Source organism: Oreochromis niloticus, linkage group LG20, assembly GCF_001858045.2.
Source record: "Oreochromis niloticus isolate F11D_XX linkage group LG20, O_niloticus_UMD_NMBU, whole genome shotgun sequence".
Taxonomy (NCBI): Eukaryota; Metazoa; Chordata; class Actinopteri; order Cichliformes; family Cichlidae; genus Oreochromis; species Oreochromis niloticus.
The window spans coordinates 16,349,175-16,369,078 of record NC_031984.2 but is presented as its reverse complement, the minus strand read 5'-3'; the positions used below and the strand labels follow the sequence as shown (position 1 = coordinate 16,369,078).

General features: G+C 42.0%; 1 long non-coding RNA gene across 9 annotated transcripts in view; it reads left to right on the top strand.

Moving 5' to 3' along the window:
- Positions 1–7,558, top strand: part of LOC102082279 (uncharacterized) — a 54,918-nt gene extending 47,360 nt beyond the window's left edge. For 2 of the 9 annotated variants that reach the window (XR_001224842.3, XR_001224841.3), the window contains 3 exons: positions 138–309; positions 1,673–2,253; positions 3,919–7,558. This is a non-coding gene — a long non-coding RNA (uncharacterized LOC102082279). Of the gene's footprint in view, positions 1–137; positions 310–1,672; positions 2,863–3,918 lie in introns of those variants that run through there. The other 7 variants (XR_003215577.1, XR_003215576.1, XR_003215578.1 and 4 more) reach the window with 7 other exon arrangements.
- The last annotated feature ends 12,346 nt before the right edge of the window (positions 7,559–19,904 follow it).

The window sequence follows — 19,904 nt, the reverse complement described above, 5'->3', positions numbered from 1 at the left end:
AGACAACCAGCTCAAGTATCCACATTACAGTCCTCCTAGGTCTCCCCGCAGCATTCCTCAGGAGGCTCAGAGTAATTTGAAATCTTAGAGCCACTTCCACGACTTCCATGTTGCCATGTTCTCAGTGTTGTTTCCAGTAATTACTGCAGGTTAAGTGCACGTCCCGGAGCCCAGTGGAGGCAGCTCTATCCCTCACCTGGGACATGACTCAGCACACTTCAGGTCATCCGGCCATTTCCCTGACCACTGGACCACACCCCGACCTACTCTAAACCCGCAGGACAGCCACGTTCGCTTCCATCACGTAATGTAATGGTTGTTTTATTTACTGGCTAAACTGTTTGCAGAAAGACAGCCCACACTAACATGTTTATTTAGTCAGATGCTAAAAAAGCATATATTTCTTTTCTTTATTTTCATATTCAGCAGCTTCTAAATAAGATTATGCTTTATGTAAACTGAAACATTATATGTTTCTCTCCTGGCTAAGATGGGAGATCCAGTCTTAATGCATTCGATTTTAGATACAAATGATAAAATGTGCATTTTGCCATTCATATCTTACACCTGCCTCTCTGTCAAAGCGCAGGACAGAGTTCAGGCTTCGGTTGTCTGGGTTAAACAAAACAAACTTCCCCTATGCTGTATGCTTCCTGTGAATCTCAGCAAGAAAAGACTGTCTGGGGAAACAAAAAGGGAGCTGGACTTACATTAAGCTGTACTTCAGAATATATCATTAGGTTAAAAATTGACTGTGGCTGTTCTCCATAATCACTTAGAGTGGAGACATGTTAGGAAAGGATCTCTACAGTGACGTCTAACTTTTTTTTGTTGTGCTGACCAGATATTAAAGGATGATATTTAGGCTCTCAGCACAGCACTTTTATTTTTGCATTAAAGTACAATTACATTCATGTAGATAGTTCCTAATCAGCTCACCTGTTTTTAGGTTTTTATCAAGATGTGTTGGTTCAGCAGTGAAAGAAACAAACTGTGTGTGCATGTAGTGTATATGTAAAAAAATAATATAATATTCTTGCGTTAGCCTAGTGAAGCTGTCAGCGCGGCTGCCGGTGGGTCAGTGTCTACTTTCACCTAAAACTCTCCCTGTGTGTTTACAGCATGTCTGTTTCAGGACTGAATGGATGAACCCAGCCTGCTGCCGTGTCCATCCACCTGCCCTGTTTCCTGTCTGACTAATGTTCTTTTTTGTGTGCGTGCGTGCATGCGTGTGTATGTGTGTTTGTTTTATATGTGTCGTTGTGTGGAAATGGTTATAGATGGGACTACACCGTCACACTGGCAGTCTGAATCATTACTCACAGAGATAGGGAGAGACCCAGGGCCGAGGAACCCCTAACATCCTCCACCTTCCTGCACTGACACACACGCACTTGCACACATAGACACACTCTCGCATTCACATATCCCCAGGTTCTTCATTTGTACGCAGAGTGCCTGACATTTCACCATATCCACCCCCTCCACCCCCACAAACCCCCTTTATTAAGCATTGGGTTCCCTTTTGCAGGGGGGGTGAGGAATGGTTTTCGTTTGAGCCTTATATTCTTTGTTTGTGCTCTTTGTTCCTTACCTCTTCATTTCTCTTAATCTTTCATTGTCATTGCTTTCTCCCTTTTTCTCTGTCTCATTTTCTCTTTTTCTTTTTAAGGGAAGCTGTCAGCCCCCCAGCCCCGATGGCTACTTGTTTTTAGAAGACCAAAGGCAAGGATGGGAAAAAAAAGTTGCTGCTAATTTACAGTATGAGTTTTTACCTGCATTTTGAGACTCCGGATGTAAATCAATGGCAGCAGATACCGGCCTCTAGAGTTGGAAAGGTCCGGAATTCCCACTGATTTTGAGCATTGGGAGTTCCCTACAAAGCCAGTGAACCTTTACTCTGGTACTTAAGTCTGGCTGTGCTGGTGGAGATTCACTTTAATAGGCATAATTAATAATGAGCACTACGCTGCCACATTAGAATCAGAGGCACAAGCAGGCTGCTACAATGCTAAACTTTATTTTAGCATTGTAGATGAAGTAGATGCATTTATTAAGCTAGTTTCTGGCCTAGTTTATTAGGCATATTTATAATAATAATTCTTTTGTATTTATAACTAATCTTCCCAAGATGCATCTTATCTGGTTACTTATTCTGTCTCTTCCTCAGGTGGAGAAAGAGCCCTCACTTTGTTGGATATATGGGAGCAATTACACCCCCATCATGAAGAGACTGTGGACCTATGCTGAATGGTAAAATGGCAATATTCTTAAACAGCCTGATTCAAAGCTCACAGTGAGAATACTGCTGTAAACAACAAAAAAACAAAACAAAAGAAAAAATAGAAATAGTGTTTGTATCGTGTGTGCTCATACATTTGATATCAGATAAGGTGTGTTTGTGGTTTCCAGTGCTTGAGTAGGTTTGGTGTTTGTAGCATATATGCATGAGTATGTGTTATGTGTGTGTGTGTGTAGCACTAAGTATGCATGTGTTGGGGGGGTGTATGTGTACAGGAAGAGAGCCTGTAAATAAATCTGTTTGGGGATTGTGGGTGTGGGGATGAAATATGGTCCCCGGGATGTGGAGCAATGTGAAAAACTCGGCAACGCCAGGGAATAACAAATCTCCTGATGTCCCCTCACCGCAAAATAAATACACTCCCCTGTACAAGTCATCCATCTGGACTATGAGTCGCAACAAAGACGCCCCCAATACATCGCTAACACACACACGCATACACACGCCCACACTTACACCCAACACTCATCCCACACAGCAGCAATGTTTATTTACACATTTATTTATTTGTTTGTTTGTTTTTTTGAATTAAATGGAAACTGCTTGTGGGGAATTGAAAATGTGTTTATTGTTTTTTGTGAATGAAAAGTGTTCCTCCCCTCCCCCTATCTGTAAAGTGCTGTCTTGATCTTAATGGGTGGTTTGGAGGGGTAGTGATGAAGAGTGGGTGTTCGGGGGGGGGGGGGCTTGCAGGGTTTGTAGATCGAGTGTTTTAACTAATGATCGATCACGAGGGATTAAATAATTAAATTTCAGCCTTGACAATTTAAAAGTCTCCGCACACGAAGTCGACTGAATGAGGAAAGAGGGAAAGATGAAAGATTCCGCCTGCAGCAATGTATCAGAAGGATTCAGCATCTAATACATTACAGGGAGAATGTGTGCGCGTATGTGTGTGTGTTACGGCACAAGGGTGTACTGTTTTTAGCTTATATGCATGATGCATGTGCAGAGGTACTCTGTACTGTCTTTTCCTGACATATAGGCTATACTAAGTACATCCAACTAACCATGTAGGCCCACCAGATTCTTCTTCACTTTCCTTATCTGGCCCTCTTCTGCCAAACACCCCATTACTACGACTGCTGCACAGCTAAAAGCTCGTACGTGGGGCATTGTATATCTGCGTTTGAAAAAAAAAAGAAAAGCAAATAACCACACAGCAACAGCATAAAGGCGTTCATGTTTGCAATAAAGGGATAAGATGTTTTTGTTGTTTTGTAGAGTACAGTTTTCGTTTTCCAATTAACGTCTATTCTTTAGGCTTAATTAGGTCATGACGATATGGTGTGTATGCACGTGTGTGTGTGTGTGTGTGTGTGTGTGTGTGTGTGTGTGTGTGTGTGTGTGTGAGGGTCATTCTGTCCCTCACAGGGATAAATATTAGTCCTTGTTGTTTGCAAATAGGTGATGTATGGTGGCCATATCTCTTGGTGATGAATGTTTTTTAGAAATTTCCTCTCCTTTATCAATTGACTAACAAACCCATGTATCACTGCCACTCTCTCCCACTCCCCATATAAATTAAATAACCAGCTCTCTCTCTCTCTCTTTCTCTGCCTCTCCCCCTCTCTTCTACTTTTCACGTTTTCTCTCTGTACCTCCGTGCTCTCCAGTTCCCCTTTCATTACTCGTTTTAGCTTTATTAGTTTTATTACATTTTGGAAGTTTTACCTTGTTTCACAAAACACACACCCACACATCAAACCACCAGCAGTTAGAGCTGATGTTGTGTGGTAATAATAATTCAGCTGTTACATACATCTCAATCTCAGATTTCCCCAGAATGGGTTAGAAACAGTAAAGGGGCTTTTCACTGACTGCTGGTTTGCCTTCCAGCACATTATTTGACTTACTTATCATCAGGCAGTGCCTTGACATACTTAAGGACAGATCATCATGAAGTGAAAATAGGTTTACTCATTCCTGTTTATCACTGTGATGCTCTCTAAATCTGCTGCCTTCTGTAGGGATGGTGGGTAAAAAAGCTATAGGCTTGAGCTTGCTAGGATCCTTTCTGTCATGGAACGATGACAGGAGGCCGATTATGCCGGAGTGCCATATTGTAAACTACTCATCATTAGCGGGCCCATCCCAGCTAACGACTGCACTGGAGATAAACAGTAGCGACGTGGAGAGCCATCTTAATCGGGAGAGCTGTTTAAAAGTGGGGCTCTGTCATTAAGCACAGCTGTATCACACCAGGATATGGGAAATGCCGAGCTGTAAAGCTGCACGCTGAAGCTGGCTCAGATCCCAGCCCCAAGCTCTGCGGGGGTCCTGTGTTGTTCTGATTGCCCCTTTAAATCCAAAATGATCAAGAATAGAAAGATAAGTGTCTAAAACAACCGGCCAAATGAAATTATTATCCACCATTGACGGGCTCCAGTCAAAGCCTCCCAGGGACACTCAAACTTCAGTCATTAGTGTAGAATCTGGTAGGGGGGTGGGGGTCGGGGGTTGAATTTGTAGTTTGTGTGAATCCTACTCCCTCGTCCTTCTGTCTCCTTTGCTCTGTTTATGCACCCCCCACCCCACCCCCTTTTTTTCCCGTCTCACTTTCCAAAATCATCAGTGGCTTCAGAGAGAAAACAAACAGATCTGTAGCCATGAGACTAATACTCCTCTGTAATGATAAAAAGACAAAATAACAACAACTCTGAGGAGGATCTGCTTGTCTTTCCAGGTCAATAATCTTGCTGTTTAGACAAATGAATATAGGAAGTAATATCATCATGCTGACAGATTTCAAAACATGTTCACTGTCATTCTCTTCCCCTAATTCCCAGTGACTGAAGGACACATTTACTGTTTTACATGTTTTAGTTGGAAGAGTTAATAACCACTTGTAGATCTGGATAAGGCCCAAGATTTTTCCAGCAATGATCGCATTTGCATCATTTACTTCCCTCCTTTCGATCACAAGATTTTGATAACCAGCAATCTACTTACACTAACAGTAAACCTAGCAGAAGCAAAAGTCTGATATTTTGGCTGAAATAAATGACTTACAAGTAGTAATGGAAGAGCTCAGCAAAGAAGACTAACAAGTTTATTTAGTTTAACTATCATTACATCCCATATTCTTTTTTGTTTAAACTAAACTTTTTTAGGATTCTCCCAGATTCCGATCTTTTATATACATTTCCTGCATGGCACTCTCATCATATCTCCCAATAACCCACTCTGTTGTCCTGCAGGCGGACAGGCCTGAGTTGTCTGGACAGGCCGTAGCTCTCCCTACAAATGCTTGAACAATTGGAGGTAAATACGTTGGAGACAGCCCATTTGTTTTGGGCCGGCGGTGATGCATGCTTTTGCAGTGAGCAGCACATTTTTACCACGCAGCCCAAAGTAGCTGTGAGTAATGGACTGCTCTGGCCTGTCCACTCATACTGCTATTTTTATTATTGTCTCCCTTATAGTTTTCATTTTTCATATCAGGGTAGAGAGAGAGAAAGAGAGTGAGAGAGAGAGAGCAGCATCATTCCCTTCAAGTATATTCCTTCCCTAAAAGAGGCGGGAAGTGAGGGGCCCACATCCTCCGTTCCACTCACTTCATCATCTCCCATGAACCGTCCCTTGTTTTTTTTTTCAGTCAGACTGACAGATTTCGTTGGATGCCAGAAGAGACACATAAGGGATTATCAACAGACAGAACAATAATTCAGGTTGGACAGCTTCATAATAATTTTTCATCGATCCATCACTGTGTTTCTGTGGCATGTTGTCTGGTTCAGCCTCTGGGGATTGTTGGGATCTTGGGATATTCTGAGATGGCAGACCTGTGAATCTGTTCTGAAAGAAAAAAAACAGCAAAGACAAGGTTGGAAAAGCTCAAATGAAACTGCATAAAAATGTGTACTTAATGCAGAATCTGTAACAACGGAGCCGATAAAGCTCGACTCTGTCTTTGAAGATGATTCACTAAGTATCTAAAATTATATGCCGCCGCTGGCTCCGCAGGGAGAAGACTGGTATTTTGCATTGAGGCACTCATATGGGCACCTATAATGGGTGCCTCTTAATTCTACTGACAGCTTTACAGGAGCTGAGTTATGAAGCCACAGCAATGCTGCTCGTTAGGCCCGCGCCAGGCTTCACGCTGGGTTACACTAATACACCTCCTCCCCCCTCCCGTGCTCTTTCACCCTTCACACACGGGCATAAAATTCAGCCACACATTTACGAAGACTAGCTCATCCTCACACAGACACAGAGAGCTACTGGCCCACACAATTCCTTTACAGAGCTTTCTAGTGTAATGGGGGTGATTTGTTCAAGTAGTTCAGCTGGTGTTGGCATCAGATTTATTTCCTTGCTTCTACCCTTCATTTTCTGCTCTTGTTCTCCACCTACACTATCTTCTCCTCTTATCCTCTCTCCTATCATGTCCACCAGGCCAACACCCTCTCCCTTGCCGCGCTGCGTCCTGCTGGGTGATCCATCTCTGTCAGCCTGCTAAAATGATAATGCCAATTAAAGCAGAGGAGTAATTGCCCTCCACTGCCTCTCATCCGCTGCAGACCCTCAACAGGAGCCCTGGTTCCAAATATGAATGAGACCTCAGGCCCCAAGAGGCCCTTTCTGGGTGAGCATGAGGACAGGTGGAGAAGACTAGAGGAGGAGGAGGAGGAGGTGGGGTGGAGTGCAGACAAGGGGGGGGTGGGGTGATTTGTAACTTTTAACCTCCACTGATCACCAATGGCCTTGGAAAAGAAAGGGGGTGAGGGGGATATCACGCACACACATAGACAGACACACAAACACACAGGCAACGATGCTGGTAATTGTTGCACATGGATGAGCACACACACACACACACACACACACTCAAGGTCGCTGTCAAAGGACTTATGGCTCTTGCCATTGCACACAGACTCTCAGTGTGAGGAGCCAAATAGGAAGTGAAAGGACTATCTGGCAGTGGACTGTAACACCACTGATCAGAGGTGACATAGCTGCACTCTCAGGTCAGCCAGGCAGCCATTATTACCAGCGTCCCTATCACAAATTCAGTGTTTTTGTCTTTCTTTTGATAAGTGCACAGACACACAGTGGGGTTCTCAAAATCTAAACAATGATCTGTGTGACTTTTTGTGTCCTTTTTTTCATTTCTAGAAAAAGAGTGGACTGAACAAGGTGCCACTGCATGTTTAGTTACGTTTTTGATGCATGTTCACTGTACATTTGTTACTATTCTGTATGTGTTTAATAAGAATTGGGTGTCACGTTGGCCTGAAATAAATGATTATTTTTATTCATGAAGAAAATTCTGTTTACTTTCAGCTTAAATATTTCTGTCTCTAAAATGTGAAAATACTGAAAAAAATCTTTTTTTTCTTCCCCAGTCTGCCCTTACTTAAGTTAAAAACCTGCGTCAGTGGTACTTAGCTAAAGATTTAATACAGACATGATAGATTATGAGCCTGTTCTTTAATGTAGCGCCTTCACATTGCTAGTTTTGTCTGACCAGTAATCCAAAAGCTAAATCTTGATGTAGGAGAAGCTGAAATAGAATGATTATGATTTTATAAATGATTATAATATTAGCACTTTTTTATTGTTTAACTAAAGGATAAACTGATAAGTAGTTTCAGCCGCTTAATGGTGAAGAATAAAAGCCTGTCAGAGGTGATGCCCTATCATCTTGACTTAACAAGTGCAGTTTTAACTTCACCACCAACCAGGCAGCCGTGACAGCCCATGCATCACGGCATACTTATGGCAGGTCCTGTGTTAAGGGAATGTGTTTGAGTATATTATTACTGCTCAGCTCCAGCAGCGTGTGGGTGGAAGGCTGAACGAAGTGCGTAGGTGGCTGTTAACACAATCGCCGTCACCCATCCCGACTGGGTGGTGACCTGTAGCACAGACCGGAGGAAAAGTGCAACAGCAGGGAGCGTGAGGCAAGGCCTGCGGATGAAAATCACACTGTTGATCTTTTTTCTGGTGTCACGCTGTTTAAATAAGCGAACACAATCTTATGAACAAATGGCGCTGCCAGTGTATTTTTAGCCTTTTAATCTGACCGGTATGTGGCATTTCTCTGTGGCCCATAAACACCTTTTAGACACATGAGAAACACTTGTGTGTTGCGTGAACATCAGCAGAGCAGCTGACAAGCTCCACTGCAGAGACCAAGAGTAATGATCAGCAGAGCCTCAATATGACAATAATCTCTTCTAACTTCATCAACACGATTTACGCCAGCAGGCCTCCAAATACTTTCAATATGCTCAGTGTTATGATCGTCCTCTCAGCTAAAATCATTGTTACTCGAGCCATAATAAAACATGGAGGCTCGCAGTGATTCTGCAGGCCTACTCTACACCATGCGTCGGAGCGCCTTAGCACCGCGATGTGAGCTTGATGCTAACATTGACTTATTACAAGGGAGTGTGCCGCCAAATCCATAATTAGACTCCTTTTGTTGCCCCTGTTGTTGTTGAAAATGTAATTATGAAAGATGAAACACAGCCTTCAATGAGATGGCTGTAAAATAGCATAATTAATATGGGCTTTTGCGAGAACAATCCCCGCTTTACGGGAGCCCCGCGTTGGCCGTGAAATTAATTAAGTGTGCCAGGATTTATGGCCTGTGCTTGGAAATGAAGAGAATTAATTGCAGGCCGAAGATGGATGGTTGCTGGAAAATGATGATGCCCAGGACCATTTGGGGGAGGGGGGTGTCTAACTGCTTTAGAGGGGCACTCATGGAGGGGAATAGAAGGTTTTGACACAATTATACACCCCCAGACAACAGCTGGACCAGTGCTGGAATGGAGTACTTTTTGGGCCAGCTTGGAATTATGAGAGGTTTTACACCTTCGGCCCACCTGCACCTTTTCCCTGTGCTCCGTGCATGGCCCCCAGGTGGCGTTAGCTTTGGCAAAGTGGATTTTTCTTGGAGAGCAGAGTTCTGTATGTGTTGTTGTTGGCTGGTGCAGATGACTAATGTCTCATTTTCTGCATCCTCCTCTATCTACTCTCCATTCAGACAGAAGAACAATAACCATGTAATTGGACACAATTATGACAATTATAGTATAAACACAATTATTGCTGCAACCAATCCAAAACTAACAGTATGTGACAAGGAGAAAATTATGGAGTATGCACACTGCTGATTTAATAATATATTGACTTATACATCTTTCTTTTTTTTGCCTTTAAATGACTAGAAAAGATTTTAGTGTGGAGACTCGTGGAGGTTAACGTCCTCACAGTGTGAGATATTTGTAATCTAAATGGAGAATCTAATAGTTAAAAACATTTTGCAATCTTGACATTTGATGTAACCGTTTTAAAGTCTTTTAAACTTAATTTTGCAATAATGTTTTCGCCCAGTTTTGAAGAGAAATTCATTTTAAAAGGATGTAATAAAAAATAGACAAGAATAGACAACACACTGAATATCAGCTTTTTAAAAAATGTGCAATATTTCTTCTTTTAGCGTGATGTCGGGTGGGTTGAATGGGCAAGTCTTATAACTGAAGCTCCATTCCAGAGCCCAGCTGTTCACCAGTTTACAGATTGTCAACTATGACCTCCTACAGTGTCCTTAGAACCAAAACAGTCCTAAAACACAACCTCCCAACCCTCCTACTACCTCTCCACTCAATGTTCAGTGTGTGTCTGTTTCCATGTGTGTTTGTGTGTGTGTGTGTGTGTGTGTGTTGTAATAATGGAAGGCTAATTACCCACCTCCCATGTCCCTGGACAGCGCCACAATGTCTGGGTTAGGTCTCTGTGTGGGATGGTTCATGGTGGTAATTAGCTTGATACACACACATACGCTCACAGACAAGATAAATGAAGGCTGGGTGGGTGTCTGTTGTTGGACAGTTGATTGGGCAGGTACGAGGGGAGTGTCTGGGGCCTCTAGAGCATGTCCGCTCTGATAATTATGTGCGTATGTGTGTGTATTTGTGTGTCCTCCTCCACTGCGAAGAAGCTCTCAGCCCAAATTGCTGTCTCTTGTCTCATTGTCAGAGTGATTATGAAATATTGTTTAATTTACTGGGTGGTAGAGTCTTTGGTGATTTTGATGAATCGGACCTTTTATTTCTTCATTCCCTTTATTGTCTAGTGGTTAGGTGTTGTGTATTTCCTCGCTCGAGTGTGTTAAATTCACTGTTGGTACCCATGGACCTGCAACATACAGTATTGCAACAGACCAGCAGAAGTGTGTGTGTTATGTGTGTGTGTTATGTGTAGAAATACTTGATCCATGGAGCTCAGAGAATAGATGCTGCAAGAGATGCCTTCCTCAAAGGAAATGGAAATGGTAGTACCGTTATCAGTATACCAGCTGTGTGAATTAGGAGACGCAGAGGAGTTGTTTATTGTCGTAGTTATGAATATTTAGCCTTAATGAAATGTCAGTTAAAAATCCAGAATTCCATCGGTGCACCAATTTTGACACAATGAAATTGTTAATAGTTTTGGTGGTTATAAGTTGGCTGTCTTTGTTTCTAAAGCTTAGCAAAGAAGTGTGGCTTCTTTTTTTAGCCAGAGTAGCATATCTGTTTTGTTTTTTGTTTTTTTGTTTGTTCTTCTATTCAGGCTAGACATATTGCTTATGTATAACAAAAGGATAAAACCAAATTGGTTAATCAAGAAAAACATAGCTTAGTGCTTGTCAATTAATCTTTTGACATTGATGTGACTTAAGTTGAATTAATTAAATCAGTTCAATTTAATTTTATTTATATAGTGCCAACAACAGCAGTCGCTTCAAGGCGCTTTATACTGTAAGGTAAGGACCCTACAATAATAGAGAAAACTCCCAAAATCCGATGACCTCCTATGAGCAAGTGATTGGCAACAATGGGAAAGAAAAACTCCCTTTTTACAGGAAGAAGGCAGAACCATGCTGTTTGGGGACTGACAGACAGGACAAAAGACACACTGTGAAAGACAGCCAGAAATTAATAATTGATCATTTAACTGAACATGTCACGTTAAAGAAACATTTCATGGGACTGTGTGAAGTGAAAAACTACATGTACAAAAGTACATCCCACGATTCAGTAGCATGTAGAACCATATTTAGCAGCATTAGCCTGAAGTAATTATTTTCTGTATGACTTTATCAGTCTCTCTTAACCTTTACCCACATGAAAATGACTTTTGACGAGCGCTAAGGTCCTACCACAGCACTTAAACAGGGTTGAGGTCAGGACTTTGACACTTTGATCATTGTCCTGTTACATAACTCAGTTTGGGCCAATTTGGGTTTTAGCTACAGTCAAATGTTAGCTTTAAAATTTCAATTCAATTCAGTGCTGTTTATATAGAGCCAGATCACAACAGCAGTTGCCTCCAGGCACTTAACATTGTAAAGTAAAGACCCTACAATAATACAGTATTGTCTGACTCTAGACAGATGACAAATGGTCTCACATTTAACTGTATAATACTTTAGTATACAGAAGAGTTCATGCCAACTTAATGACTGCAAGGTGCCCAGGTCTGTGGCTGCAAAGCAAGCTGAAATCATCACCCCTCCAGCTGCATGCTTGACAGTTGGTATGAGATATGAAGAAATGAAGCTTTTTTTTCTGTCTATCATTCCAAAAAACTCATGCTTGTTCAGTCTTTTTCGAATTGTAATTGTATTAATTTTAACATTGCTAACTGAGGCCTGTAGAGTCTGAGTTTTTTTTTTTTTGTTGCAGTATTTCTGAGAATTGTACTGAATTTGAGGTACATTTGCTGTCCACTCCTGAGAAGATAACGCAATATCTTCTCAGATAATAACTGTGTTAACACTGTGCAGCACACTTGCATTGTGTTAATAGTGCAAGTGTGCTGGAGCAGACACACTTGAATCTAATTGCCCGAACTTCAGCTTTTATAAAGGTGCTGACACTTGCTAATGATCAGTTTATCAAGTGCATTTGATTAGCAGCACCTGGTTGCTACTTACCCCTTAATTACTAGAGAAGCAGTAAGATTGTACTTAGTTTTTCATAGGACTGCCTAGAGTCCTTTTTCACATAACTGTATAAACATGATTCATTAGCCTTGAAGTCATTTGAAAATTAATATGTAGATATGTGCATATTTGTAGGCAAAATTTGAAGGCAATGTCCAACATACTTGTTACTTTGAGCTTACTGGTTTTCATTTGGGTCCAGTTAGTAAGATTGACCAATTATGTTCCTGCAGACCTGCTATCCATGCAGGTGAATAATTGATGTGGAGAGCAAAAGAGGTTGGAGCCAAACAGCAAATCTGAAACCATAAGGAGTTATCTGTTTAAATTATTATATATTTATATATATTTTTAATTAAAAGAATTATTTAATGAAAAACATCCTGAGTGTAAACTTTAAGTTAACTCACATTTTAATAAGAATTTTATGTTTTTTTAGGTTGAATTTCATTATTTTCATTAGTGGGTTTCTTGTGTTTTGGTATATCTGTAGTAGCCAGTAAACAGACAGAGACTAGTTTTTAGAAACTGATTTAGAAAGTGAATGTGTGAGACAGAAAGGGAGGTATAGGTTCACTCTAATTGATTATACCGCTATCGACAAGGATCCAGAAAAACAGGCACTCACTTTCCTCTTGATTGAATTAAACACCTTTTATGGGGCAAATCGATGGGATGGAGATGATGGTGGGAGCGGAGAGTGGGCAAAAAGAAGGGAGGGGGAGCCGAGTGTTATGATATGTGGAGGTGAGATCTGTCTTTACCTTCTCTCTCTGACACACATTCACTTACTTACACACACATGCAGGCTCTCTCAGAGCACCCTGCAGACAGGTGAGAGGTCCGATTCCATGTTGTAATTCACACAAATCAATTCTTTTAAAGCATTTAGCTATGCCCGGTGATGAAGTATGGCAAGAATAGGCTCACCAAGCAATATATGCCCCAGACCCAAATCAATCATAATTACAGGCTGGGACAGTTCAGTGAATGGGCAGAGGGATGACTGGACCCCGCTCCTTCATTCACTCCTTTTATAGTTTGATCAAAGATGAATAGTAAAAAGAGGATCGTGTCTCAGATAGCCACAGAAAGTAATACAGTGTCTGGATTGTGCCTGTACTGTAGGTACTCAGTTTGGTAATAGGACTTTTTTTTAATAGCCCACTCTTTGACTGGTTACAGCTTGAAAAGTGCAGATATCGTTAAATCAACCACTCAAGAAAAATGGTTTCTGTAAAAATGTTAATTTTGCCTCAGTCCATATGTTTTCCCGGTCTGTACAAAGGACAGGATCAGCAGCACAGATGATTTAATACCCACAATGGGCAAGAATACCTGAACAGCACATACCCTTTGTTGATTGAGAATTTTACTTTTAAAACATTAAAAACACAGTATTTGTGTTCTTGTGGGTTCTTCAAGCTAAGGTCCTCTACCAGAGGCCTCGGAGGTTGAGGGTTTTGTGTAGTACTTAGGACGGCTTGTACTCTTCTGGACAGAGACCTTTGATGATGTGCCTGAAGTCTGCGGGAGCCACTCTTCCAGTTTGGTGATTACAGCTCCTAATGCTCCCATTACCACCGGGACCACTTTGGACTTTACCTTCCACATCTGCTGCAGTTGTTCCTTCAGCCCCTGGAACTTCTCTGGTGTTTCGTGCTTCCCCTTCCTGATGTTGTTGTGTGTTGGGATTGCCACACCAAACACAGCTGTGGTTGACTGGCAAGCAGCTGCTTGTCTGTCTGGAACCCAAAGTCCCATAGAACCTGAGCCCTATTGTTCTCAACCCCACTGGAGGTGTCTACCATCAAAACTTGGTGATTTCTAGTCTATATGTTGCACAGACGATCCTGTACACTATCTCAGCCTTTTGGCTGTGCCTGTCAGTGTAAGCTGTCCCAGCTTGCATCTTACATCCTGCTACTGTGTGTTGGGTAGTCCCCGGGACACCTTTGCACAGTCTACTTCCTGGGTCCTGTTGACTCCTGCCTTTATGGAGGAAGATGTCTACCATAGCCAACTTAATCTACCAGGCTAGCCTTTTCTAGTCAGTGGTAGAACTTCTTCTTCTAACTGTCGATGGTACATCCCATGCAGGAGCTTTGTTATATCTGTTGATGCATCGGTTACTACTGTCTGGGGCTTTTCCATATATGGTCTGTAAGTTCTTCCTGTGCCTGCATGGGTTTCCTTCGGCTTCTCCGGGTTCCTCCCAAAGTTAGATTAATTGGTCATTTTAATTGTGAAAGTGAGTGAGAATGATCTGTTTTTCTGTACTAGCTGTGCTGGCTATCTGTGCAGATTCTCCCCTGTCTCTTGCTCTAAGACAGCAGGGTTAGCTTTCAACCACACTGTGTGTCTCTGTTAGATAAGTTGTTAAGAAAATCAACAAAGAAATGGAACTTGTAGTCTTTTGCCAAATCCTATATTACATTCAGTTCCTTAACATGGCTTTCATCTAACCTTTTTCCATGCATGCTAGAGTATTTTCCTGTAACACAACAGACTGTATTACATACAGCTGGACTTACCTTTTAATTTTGATCTATAAACCACTGATGTCAGAAATCATCAAAACCGCACCTCTCCAAACACCAATAACAGCCATGATAACAGATCCAGGCAAAGTGACATCATCCCCACAGACTGCTACAATCAATACAAACCACGGGTTGCTCATTTAAAAACTCAGCTGTCTGCTGTTTACTACACACAGAGTTCATCCCGTCCTTGATGTTCATAAACCTCGCAAGTAAGTCACAGGACAGTATGACCTCATGTTGCCACAAGGAGACCTCCCCAGCCAACGCCCATCCTAATCACCACCTCTGCCTGGACTCTGGGTCCACTATGACCAAATTAGTCAACAACAGCACCCTACTACTGACCCCCCACAAACCACCACACTAACTTTGTAGTCCGGCTCAGCCAATCAACAATGCTGTCAAGACGAACCAAACCAATTAAAGTGTCTAATGAGCGTCTTGTATAACACTAACACAGCCATTAAAGAGTGTTTAAAGAGAGCACAGGGGTATCGGGTGGAGGGCTGCGGGTTAGGTGTCATGGCTTATTAGTATTCAAGCAGCGTTTGGATTCCATTAAGGCGGCGTTCACAAGTGCCTCGGGTGACTCGAAGGATTCAGCGCCAGCGATTTGATGATTCACACATCCAAGATTTTACAAACAGCTTTCACATCGATGAAAACAATATCCCGCCATAAAGAACACTTCTGATTTCATTTGCAAATAAGGAGATAAGCAAGAACAGAATGAATAAATGAAGTGCACATGAAATGTGTTTGAGAAAACAGTGACTTGACAGTATTACACAAGCACTCAGTTTAATACCCAGCCATAATATTGCTGAGGGAACAGGCCCAAGGCGCTACTCTCTTTTATTAGCCATTCACTGGGATTATGGACACATTGCTTCCATTACCTAAGAGAGAGGAGCAGAAGCCCTGTCCCCCTGGGGATGGCCAAATAACTCTCTCTGTCTTCTCTCTCTCTCTCTCCCTCTCTCTCTCTCTCTCACACACACACACACACACACACACACACACACACACACACACACACACACACACACACTAACATTAACATACACTATGGCTTAAATAGATTTGAGCCCCAGTGTAAAGGCATACTTACAAACACATGTCATCATTAACATAAACACAAGCTCGTAGCCCTTTTAACTGTAACATAATAGAGCCAATACTACATACAAATAAATAGCAACTAAACATATCCATATAAAAGTTGATGAAAGACATTAGATCACAAATATTTGTTTGTTGCTCTCTGTCTCTTTTTGTTTGACTACTTTTCATGTGTGCAGTGAGTTGAAATCTGGGATTTGTGTAGAAACATTTAAAATGAGTATTATGTAAAATGTGAACGCTAAATCCACACAGACACGTGCAAGGACACACATGCAGCCTGCAACAAACACATACTGGTTTTGTCAGCGGTGATGCAATGAGGCTGATGGATGGCAGCAGAGAAAGAAACATTTGGCAGATGAATTTGATTTGTCTTAATGCAGCTGAGGTGGATGGACTGTACATCAGCGCGTTACAACTTTAGCTGTGAATGCATGTATCAAAGTAAATCAATTACCATTAGATACAATTCTTTCATTTGCATAGATTAGGCTGTTTTAAGCAACCACTGTCTTTCTGTGTTTTCCCCCTAGAGTCCACGCTCGTCATCTGCACTCTTTCAATCCATCATCCTACCATCTCGCCACACAAGCTCTTTCACTTTACTATGACATCACTCACAAAAAATGTAATGTGCTCTGATGACATAGATCCTTGGTGCATGTTATTATTATTTTACATTCAGAGCTCATTATTGTACCTCTGCTGGCCGTTTTCCCTCTTTTTCTATTTTATATTGATGGCAGTAGTTGAATAACCTTAATAAACAACTAAGCAAAATCACAATAAATAACTACACAGGAAGTCTTTTAGCTAGATATAATCATCCTGAAGGATGTAATTGGTCTGTGAAGCTGACCCTCACCTACATTAAGCAAGAAGCAGGTTACACCCTGACCATGCTGCTGAACACACACAAGGCTGATGCATAGAGACAGCCATTTTTGTTCACATTCACATGTGAGAATTATTAATCTAACAAACACTATCCATGCCACTCTAACAAACACAGAGTTTGCAATATTTCCACTTGGAAAAATTTCACGAGTTACATGTAAAACAGAACTAAGTGAAAAGTTAAAAAAATCTAGTATATGTAGTACTGAGCACTGACACAATGAGATGAGATGACAGGAGGAGTGGGTATGATGTGTCCCTGTATAGTAAACAAAAATGGTGCCACATGTCTGTTATGAAAAAGGAAGTTGCAGATTGAATGTATTGAATGAGTCAGCGCTTGAAAAATCCTAAAACATTCCCACAGACTGAACGGCAGTGTTCCAACATTTGTCATTTAATAGCAGGGACAGGAGCATGGAAACATGAACAGGGAAAAGTAGCTGCCTGTTGACATCAATTCAGAGAATTAATGTGTTCCAACAAATCTTGTTGTTTTATTTCCACCAGTGCCTCCATTATGTGCTTTTCGTCACTGGGGTTGATGCTTAATGATGGACACAGAGTTAAAGTGCACCTTCAGTGCATCGCTTATTGTGACCTGCTTTCATGTATGGCACCCACATGTACACATGCATGTATGTGCTCACACATTTTAATATTTACTCTCTTAAACACACAAGCATGCAGCCAATCCACCCACTCTCCTAAACCCCTATGTGGGCATAAATTTCTCCAGCTGTGACTTAAAAGACAAATAGCCAATAAAAGTGCCAAGAGGTGTTCACACATACGTTTCTGGCACAATCAAATCAATTTCCTCTAAGTAGCTATAAACATGTTCTCTTTTAAAAGGTGAGAGAGGGGTCCTATTATCCCCAGGCCCCCTGGCATGCTCCTCCACCCCAGAGTTCTCTCTATAGGGGTCAGCATCAAGGCCTAATCTGTCTCAGTCCACTAGACCTATCTTAGCTCCCAGACACAGAAAGATCAGGACCTCAGTCACATCCCAGTCTTCTGATCACAAGACTACATCCATTAATCAGTGGCAGGCAGTGCAGTGACAAAAGGATTGCTTGGCAGGGGGTTAAGGTCTTGAGAGTTACCTTGGGCCTGCTTCAGGGCCTAGGCTGTGCTTTGGGGTTGAAGAGGCCATATGAGGGACCAGACAAGGGCCTCTGTTGTAGCTAATGTTATTAATCAGCAACTGAAGTTACAGATCTGTGATTTTACTAATGTTTAAATTCTAAAATCTGTAAAATCTGTACTCCCGATATTTTGTCCCCATCCTTCTTGCACCAGTATGTGTCCCATTGTAATGCACTGTTACTGTAGTGGCTTCAAGGGGGGTGCTAAGACTACAATTACCCTGGTTGTCCTCCCTGTGGTGAATGATTGTAATTATAATTGACTAAATCCACTTTTTGCATATAAACCTCATGTTAAACATTCTACCCCCAACTTGCAAACACTCCCCGGCCCCCCCTCCATCCTCACTGTCGCTAAACCTTGTGCCTCAAGCTTACACTCATGGGAGTTGACACTCTGCTCCTACAAATCCAGTTAATATTCAGTGGCTCTTTAAAGATTGATTGTGAGCTGTAAAAGGGAAAATCACACATATAACAGCACAAAATCCTGCCTTTACCTTGTAATTGTGCTTTACAGAGGAGCTTTGGTCCTGCTGCTCCCTTGGTCCTTGTTAGTGAATGCTGGGGATCTATAGACCCGCAAAGTGGAGACCATAGTCTGGCCCAGGTCGACCCAGATGCACCCAGGAAATAAACCCCAGACCAGGGCAATCAGGCACAGGATTGACCCCCTGAGAGAGTAGTTCATTTCTGCTACTGAAATATTTAAGGGCTGAGCATGCCCGGAGAGACTAAGAGTAGCAAATCTTAGACACAGCTGTGTATATATGCTGGAAGGAGTCATTCCTGTACATCTCAGCCCAGGTGAGTTAACGTCTGGCTAAGAAAAAAATGGGGTCTCTGCACTTTTTGTGTGAAATTGCTTTTAAAAAAATCTTTATAATGGTTCAACCTGTTTTTAAGACTGTATTTCTTCTGAATATTTGTATTTTTATTTATTTGTTTTTTTTATTTACAGTTTTTTAACGTTATAAATTTTGTCCTTCTCCTGTTCATTCTGACCTGCTTTCTTCCTCTCACTATTTACCTGCTCCTGTTTCTCAAGCTCTTCCCGCCGCTCTACCTGACCTCTGTGACCTAGCCAGTTTCCCAGGAGTCCCTGGCCTAGGCAACGCTGCAAACACAATTTCCGTAATGTCATTTGCAGCATGGATGGGGGAGAGAAAGTCCGGGCTGTCAAAACCACCTCAGCGTTGCAGTGAAGAAAACACAAACCGACACATGACAGATTCTTAGGTTTGTACAAATGGACAGCTCCCCAGCTCCCCTCCTTCTCACTTCAAGCCTCTCACTTCTGCTATCCTCCATCCAGCAGCACCTTACGCCTTCCTTGTCCCTCATGTTTTTCTTCAAAATGTCTACTCCCCCTCTCACTCAACCACTTTCCAAATGTCATGCCCCTGTCCCTTTGCCTCAGAGTGTCACCGCCTCACTCTCTCCCTGTCAACTGGGCAGAAATTACTGCAATATTAAGTATACATGGAGTGCCAGGTCACATCATCAGAACTAATTTAATCAGGCTGTCACATGACTCACACTATCATGGTTTTAATGGTTTTAATGCACAAATACAGGCTAATCCACTTCAAAAACAAGTGACAAAAATGGTAATGTGGAGGCAAACGCCTAAAACAGTAAGCGAGGAGATTATACTCCTGTATTCTGTAGTCACCATTTTCCTTCATGCTTTATCCACTTCAACCTTCAACTCCTCCTGTTCATAAAATAAGGGTAGGACCCTCTCAATCATTGGCTCAATCAATGAAGATGATTGGACCAGTGAACAGGAACACATTGGGTTATAACACCTCCAACCTGCTCTGCACCTGATGTGACCCACAGCCACCCAGAGTGCGCTCACATCCCATTTGTCACTGCAATTTTTCCTGGAACAGGGGGATAAGATTGAATGGGCCGCCATGGAAATATGATTTTCAGTA